The 6,981-nt window shown below is 45.1% G+C and overlaps 1 long non-coding RNA gene across 1 annotated transcript; it reads right to left on the reverse strand.

Moving 5' to 3' along the window:
* Window positions 1-4,791: 4,791 nt before the first annotated feature.
* Window positions 4,792-6,156, reverse strand: LOC124682764. Its single transcript, XR_006996429.1, has 4 exons — window positions 5,850-6,156; window positions 5,585-5,764; window positions 5,334-5,446; window positions 4,792-4,839 (listed from the first exon to the last, which is right to left on the reverse strand). It is a non-coding gene; the product is annotated as an uncharacterized LOC124682764 (long non-coding RNA).
* Between the last annotated feature and the right edge of the window lie 825 nt (window positions 6,157-6,981).

Here is a 6,981-nt window from a genome sequence, read left to right on the forward strand (position 1 = left end):
CGATATATAGATCTAGAGAGAGATTGAAATATATTTAGGGTTTATGGTTTAGGGTTTAGATTTAGGGTCAAGGGTTGGGGTTTAGGGTTTAGGGTCTAGTGTTTAGGGTTTAGGGTTTAGGGAGTAGTGTTTAGGATTTAGGGTCTAGGGTTTAGTGTTTAGGGTGTTTAGGGTGTATGTTTAGGGTATAATTAGGGATTAGGGATTAGGGTTTTAGGGTTTAAGGTTTAGGGATCATCGATCGAGTGCACTGATACGTCTCCGACGTATCGATAATTTCTTATGGTCCATGCCACATTATTGATGATATCTACATGTTTTATGCATACTTTATGTCATATTTATGCATTTTCCGGCACTAACCTATTAACGAGATGCCGAAGAGCCGATTCTTGTTTTCTCGCTGTTTTTGGTTTCGAAATCCTAGTAAGGAAATATTCTCGGAATTGGACGAAATCAACGCCCGTGGGCCTATTTTGCCACGAAGCTTCCAGAAGACCGAAGAGAAGACGAAGTGGGGCCACGGGGCGCCGCCACACTAGGGCGGCACGGCCAGCATAGGGCCCGCGCGGCCCTGTTGTGTGGGGCCCCCGTGACCCCTCCGAGGCTGCCCTTCCGCCTACAAAAAGCCTCAGTCGCGAAACCCCCAGTACCGAGAGCCACGATACGGAAAACCTTACTGAGACGCCGCCGCCGCCAATCCCATCTAGGGGGATTCAGGAGATCGCCTCCGGCACCCTGCCGGAGAGGGGAATCATCTCCCGGAGGACTCTTCACCGCCATGGTCGCCTCCGGAGTGATGAGTGAGTAGTTCACCCCTGGACTATGGGTCCATAGCAGTAGCTAGATGGTCGTCTTCTCTTTATGTGCTTCATTGTTGGATCTTGTGAGCTGCCTAACATGATCAAGATCATCTATCTGTAATGCTATATGTTTTTTTTTCGGGATCCGATGGATAGAGAATACTATGTTATGTTGATTATCAATCTATTACCTATGTGTTGTTTATGATCTTGCATGCTCTCCGTTATTAGTAGAGGCTCTGGCCAAGTTTTTACTCTTAACTCCAAGAGGGAGTATTTATGCTCGATAGTGGCTTCATGCCTCCATTAAATGCTGGGACGAGTGATAGAAAGTTCTAAGGTTGTGGATGTGCTTGTTGCCACTAGGGATAAAACATTGATGCTATGTCCGAGGATGTAGTTATTGATTACATTACGCACCTACTTAATGCAATTGTCCGTTGTTTGCAACTTAATGCGGAAGGGGTTCGGATGATAACCTCGAAGGTGGACTTTTTAGGAATAGATGCATGCTTGGATAGCGGTCTATGTACTTTGTCGTAATGCCCAATTAAATCTCACTATACTTATCATATCATGTATGTGCATTGTCATGCCCTCTCTATTTGTCAATTGCCCGACTGTAATTTGTTCAACCAACATGCTATTTATCTTATGGGAGAGACACCTCTAGTGAACTGTGGATCCCGGTCCTATTCTTTACATCGAATACAAATCTACTGCAATACTTGTTCTTTACTGTTTTCTGCAAACAATCATCATCCACACTATACATCTAATCCTTTGTTACAGCAAGCCGGTGAGATTGACAACCTCACTGTTACGTTGGGGCAAAGTATTTTTGTTGTGTTGTGCAGGTTCCACGTTGGCGCCGGAATCCCTGGTGTTGCGCCGCACTACATCCCGCTGCCATCAACCTTCAACGTGCTTCTTGGATCCTCCTGGTTCGATAAACCTTGGTTTCTTTCTGAGGGAAAACTTGCTACTGTACGCATCACACCTTCCTCTTGGGGTCCCCAACGGCCGTGTCGATTGCACGCATCAAGCACATTTTCTGGCGCCGTTGCCGGGGAGATCAAGACACGCTGCGAGGGGAGTCTCCACAATCCAATCTCTTTACTTTGTTTTTGTCTTGCTTTATTTTATTTACTTTCTTGTTTGCTGCACTAAATCAAAACACAAAAAAAATTAGTTGCTAGTTCTACTTTATTTACTGTCTTGTTCTCCATATCAAAAACACAAAAAAAAAATTAGTTACTTGCATTTATTTTATCTAGTTTGCTTTATTTACTACTGCTAAAATGGGTACTCCTGAAAATACTAAGTTGTGTGACTTCACAACCACAAATAATAATGATTTCCTATGCACACCTATTGCTCCACCTACTACTACAGCAGAATTCTTTGAAATTAAACCTGCTTTACTGAATCTTGTTATGAGAGAGCAATTTTCTGGTGTTAGTTCTGATGATGATGCTGCCCAGCTCAATAATTTTGTTGAGTTGTGTGAAATGCAAAAGTATAAGGATGTAGATGGTGAAATTATAAAATTAAAATTGTTTCCTTTCTCCTTAAGAGGAAGAGGTAAAGATTGGTTGCTATCTCTGCCTAGAAATAGTATTGATTCTTGGACTAAATGCAAGGATGCTTTTATTGGTAGATATTATCCTCCTGCTAAAATTATATCTTTGAGGAGTAGCATAATGAATTTTAAACAATTGGATAATGAGCATGTTGCACAAGCTTGGGAAAGAATGAAATCTTTGGTTAAAAATTGCCCAACCCATGGATTGACTACTTGGATGATCATCCAAACCTTTTATGCAGGACTGAACTTTTCTTCGCGGAACCTATTGGATTCAGATGCTGGAGGTACCTTTATGTCCATCACTCTTGGTGAAGCAACAAAGCTTCTTGATAATATGATGATTAATTACTCTGAATGGCACACGGAAAGAGCTCCACAAGGTAAGAAGGTAAATTATGTCGAAGAAACCTCTTCCTTGAGTGATAAGATTGATGCTATTATGTCTATTCCTGTGAATGATAGGACTAATGTTGATCCTTATAATGTTCCGTTAGCTTCATTGGTTGCCCAAGAAGAACATGTTGATGTGAACTTCATTAAAATAATAATTTCAACAACAATGCTTATAGGAATAATTCTGGTAACAACTATAGGCCATATCCTTCTGCTAATGGTAATAGTTATGGTAATTCTTATGGGAATTCTTACAACAATAATAGGAGTGTACCTGTGACGCCCCGGAACCGGTACCATGAGGATCCCGGCAAACCCGCCGAAATCCGCACGATATCGATTCAGAGACGCCCTCCGACACGACGTGCGCGACGAATCACACACGTGATGCCAGAGGAATTAACACGAGCGGTAACATTACAACAGGATTACAATAGAGCCCACAAGATACATATATTACAACAACGACTCCAACGAGTCAAGATACAAATATACAATACAAAGACCCGAATCATACAGAACATCAAATACGTCCGAGTACGGACAAGATGCAAATTGGACTAAGAGTCCTGAAGATAACCAGTGGCGTCCATAACCCTTCCCAGGCCAAGCCGGAAGGGTAACCTTGCTAACGTCGTCTTCTTCGAACATATCTTCATACCTGCCCGGTTATATACCGTAGAAGCAGCAATAAGTACGGGTTCGTACTTAACAAGACTTCAAGACGTATAAGCATTCGTCAACCAGTCGTCCTTTGTACTTGAGGCACGCAGGGGACTTAGAGGACGCAAGAGGAACGTCATAGGCAATATGGTGGGGTTAAGCGGCAGCGCGCAAGCACTAAAAACCTATAGAGACACTCTACAACATTCATCTAATCAGAGAGGATGAGAGCGGCATAAACTAACAGTTCTATACTCTGCAAACATAACACAGCCGATGTGTTCCCCCTTCGCAAAGAGGTACTGGCAAAGGCACTCACACTGTTGACAAGTTTTAACCATTTATTATTAGAGTTGTGCTAACTTACTACACAAGTTATTATGATTGAAGCAACATGTGTAAGTTGTCCATGGTCGAGTCATACAGCTCCAAGTCGTCCATAACCGCGGACACGGCTTATCGATAAGATTGTAACCCTGCAGGGGTGCCCAAATGTGCCCACACGCACGATCAACCCACTTACGACAGGTGGATATCACGACACGCACTCTCCTTCACCACAACAATGTCCAGGAAGCCACCTAACTAAGTTAACCCGTATCGAAGTCCGGCCGTGCTCCGAAGCGGACTTAGCTGTTTGCGTCTACGGCTTTCGGATGGAAACAGTGCCCGCAGGGTGAATCCATCTTCAGCAATACGTACCGCATCCTACGAGCGTGCAAGAGACGACGGGGTTACAAGGCAACATGGCTTCCCCAAAAGTAAAACCATATCATCTGACCACAAAGAAACATGCTTGCACGCCCGGGAGAAACAAACAAACATTCAAACTAGTTGTGGCCACTGGACAAAGTTGTAGATTCCGGCAGTGGTCGAGGGGAGACCCGGTAAGCATACCCACGTGTGGTTAGAGCGCTCAGTCTCGGAACGAGATAACAAGAACTCGGGGTCCTAAGATATTTAGGAAACACAAGTGAGCCGTCACAAAACGATCAGCTGACCCACCGATGCCTCCGCTAAACAAATGTCAACAACTAAAGTAACAATGATTCTTCCCAACATATAACCCGATAAGATAACAAAACGGTAACGAGATAAAATAGCACTAGCATGCACTACGACTCGCAAGGGCAGACTCGGAACCAAACAATAGCTGTAGGAGGTGGTGGTGGCAATATGGGCTGCTTGAGGTAACAAGTGGAAGGGACACGTGAAAAGAACGCAACTTAAGGATAGGATGAGGGAGAAGGCAAAATAAAATAGGTGAGCGACTCCTGCAGGGACAGGAGTATAGGGGAAATGCTTGCATGTAAAAGCTTGCCGAGGAACATCCGGAGGACTTGTCGTATCTCACCACACCACTTCGTGATCCTATCCGGGAAGAAGCAAATGCTGGAACACACACAACGTATGCAATTCTTACTACTACGGATAAAGAAGATCCAGCATGATCAAGATGATATGCATGACATGGCAGATATGGTGCAATGCAACTTATCCATATTAATCGGAGTGGGAACCCCGGACAATCAAATTAGAGTTGGAGTTTCATTTTCTATCGTCAAATTTAAGGGTGGATTAGCATGGTACAACATGGAAGGGGTGCGCTACTTCAAAGTTAAACGGAGCGGAGAAATCCTAGGTGGATATCCGAAATACTCCGCATATTATGTGAGGTGAAAAGCACAAACTATCAACGCGCGACATGATGCGAGATGCAAACAGATGTATGAATGGCATATTCATGTTCATCTCATTTTTCTGATCAATTTTCATATATAAAATGTTGTGTTTTGATTTACGGTTTAAAAGATATGAATTATGCAAGATTTGAACACATTCTGTAATTTTCAGAAAATAGAGAATATAGGAAAAGCGTTTTATACCGAGGAGGGTCTAGCCACAGGGGCTGACTTGCGGGGCCAGGGTCGCTGACTGTGACACTGACGAGGCAGGGGAGCTGATGTGGCGCTGGCAGAGGCTGACGGGTGGGGTCCACCTGTCAGATCGGAAAAGTATCAAAAAGGTTGTGGTTTTCTGCCGAAATTGGGATTTGAACTCAGGATCTCTTGATCCGGATTGAAGGAACGGACCAAACAGGCTACTGTGCAGATGTTGACAAGGTTGAGATGCGCACCCTTTTGTAGTAGTCCACGGCGGAGCTCGGTTCCAGAAGCAGCATGGCGGACGGAGACCATGTCGAGCATCAATCGGGGCAGGCTACATGGCGGGGAAGAAGCGCCGTGACATGGGGAAGCAGGAACAGGTCGCGCCTTGAGCGGAGCACCACCGGAAGGTTGCCGGCGACGAGCTTTGCCTGCGGTAAACGGAGGTCAACGCCGGCTTGACGGATTAGAGAAGGAACCAGAAGAAGAAGGGGTCCGTGAGGTGCGGAAACTCACCGGGATCGTGCTGAAAGGCTCGGATGGGCCAGAGGAGGGCGGAGACGTTCTAAATCGAAGCTTTTCCCACCGAGGTTGGAGATGGAATCGGTGAATTTGGCGGCGATTGGGAGAGCTCCGGCTCGATTCCTTGGAGGAGGACAACAAGGACGTCGGGGCGGTTCTGGAGATGGCCTTAGCTCGGCGAGGGGCGGTCGGGAGCAGCAGCGCCATGGAGGGGAAGGTACAGAGGTGTACGGGGGTTTTCCCTCTCGTTGTTGTATGTGGGGAAGAAAGAGAGAACCGAGAAGGGAATTGGCGGCGCTAGGATGGGAGGTGGTGTAGGGTTTCTAGGGCTCGTGGTGGAGATTAAAAGAGGAGGGGAGGTGGAGGACCAGGGGCAGCGCACGCCATGTGCGTGCTCATGTCGCTGTCCACCGTGACGAGGATGGAGAAGAAAAGAAGGAGGCCGAAGGGGTACGGGCCAGGTGGAAGGTGGGCTTTGGAGGTGGGCTGTGGGGGGAGAGAGGGAGAGATGGGCCAAAGAGATAGAGAGGCCTAGGAGGAGGGGGTTTATAAAATAATTTTTATTTGTTAAAAACATGGATGATGTGATGCAAGATGTCATGATGATGCAGAAAAGGAAAAGAACAGACAATGCTATTAGGGGTACTACCCGGGGCCGTTACAGTACCCCCTGGTCTTGAAGCTATGCTTAAAGAATTTATTAGTACACAAACTGCTTTTAACAAATCTGTTCAGGAAAAGCTCAATAAAATTGATATTCTTGCTTCTAAGGTTGATAGTCTTGCCTCTGATGTTGATCTTTTCAAATTGAAAGTTATGCCTAATAAGGATATTGAAAATAAGATTGTTACTACATCAAATGCCATCCAAGTTAGAATTAATGAGAATATAAGATTGATGGCCGAATTGCATGCTAGGTGGGAAAGAGAAGAAAATGAAAAACTAGCTAAAGAGAATAATGTAGCTAAAGTTTGGACGATTACCACCAATAGCAATGCTAATTCTCCACATGTTGCTGCACCTCCTACTAATAATGGTGAAAGAATTGGTGTTGGCAATGTTTCCACTTCTAATGCAAAGCCTGCAAAACTGCCGGAAACTGCTAAAACTGCTGAAACTGCCTGTG

This window comes from Lolium rigidum, chromosome 1 (assembly GCF_022539505.1).
Source record: "Lolium rigidum isolate FL_2022 chromosome 1, APGP_CSIRO_Lrig_0.1, whole genome shotgun sequence".
Classification (NCBI taxonomy): Eukaryota; Viridiplantae; Streptophyta; class Magnoliopsida; order Poales; family Poaceae; genus Lolium; species Lolium rigidum.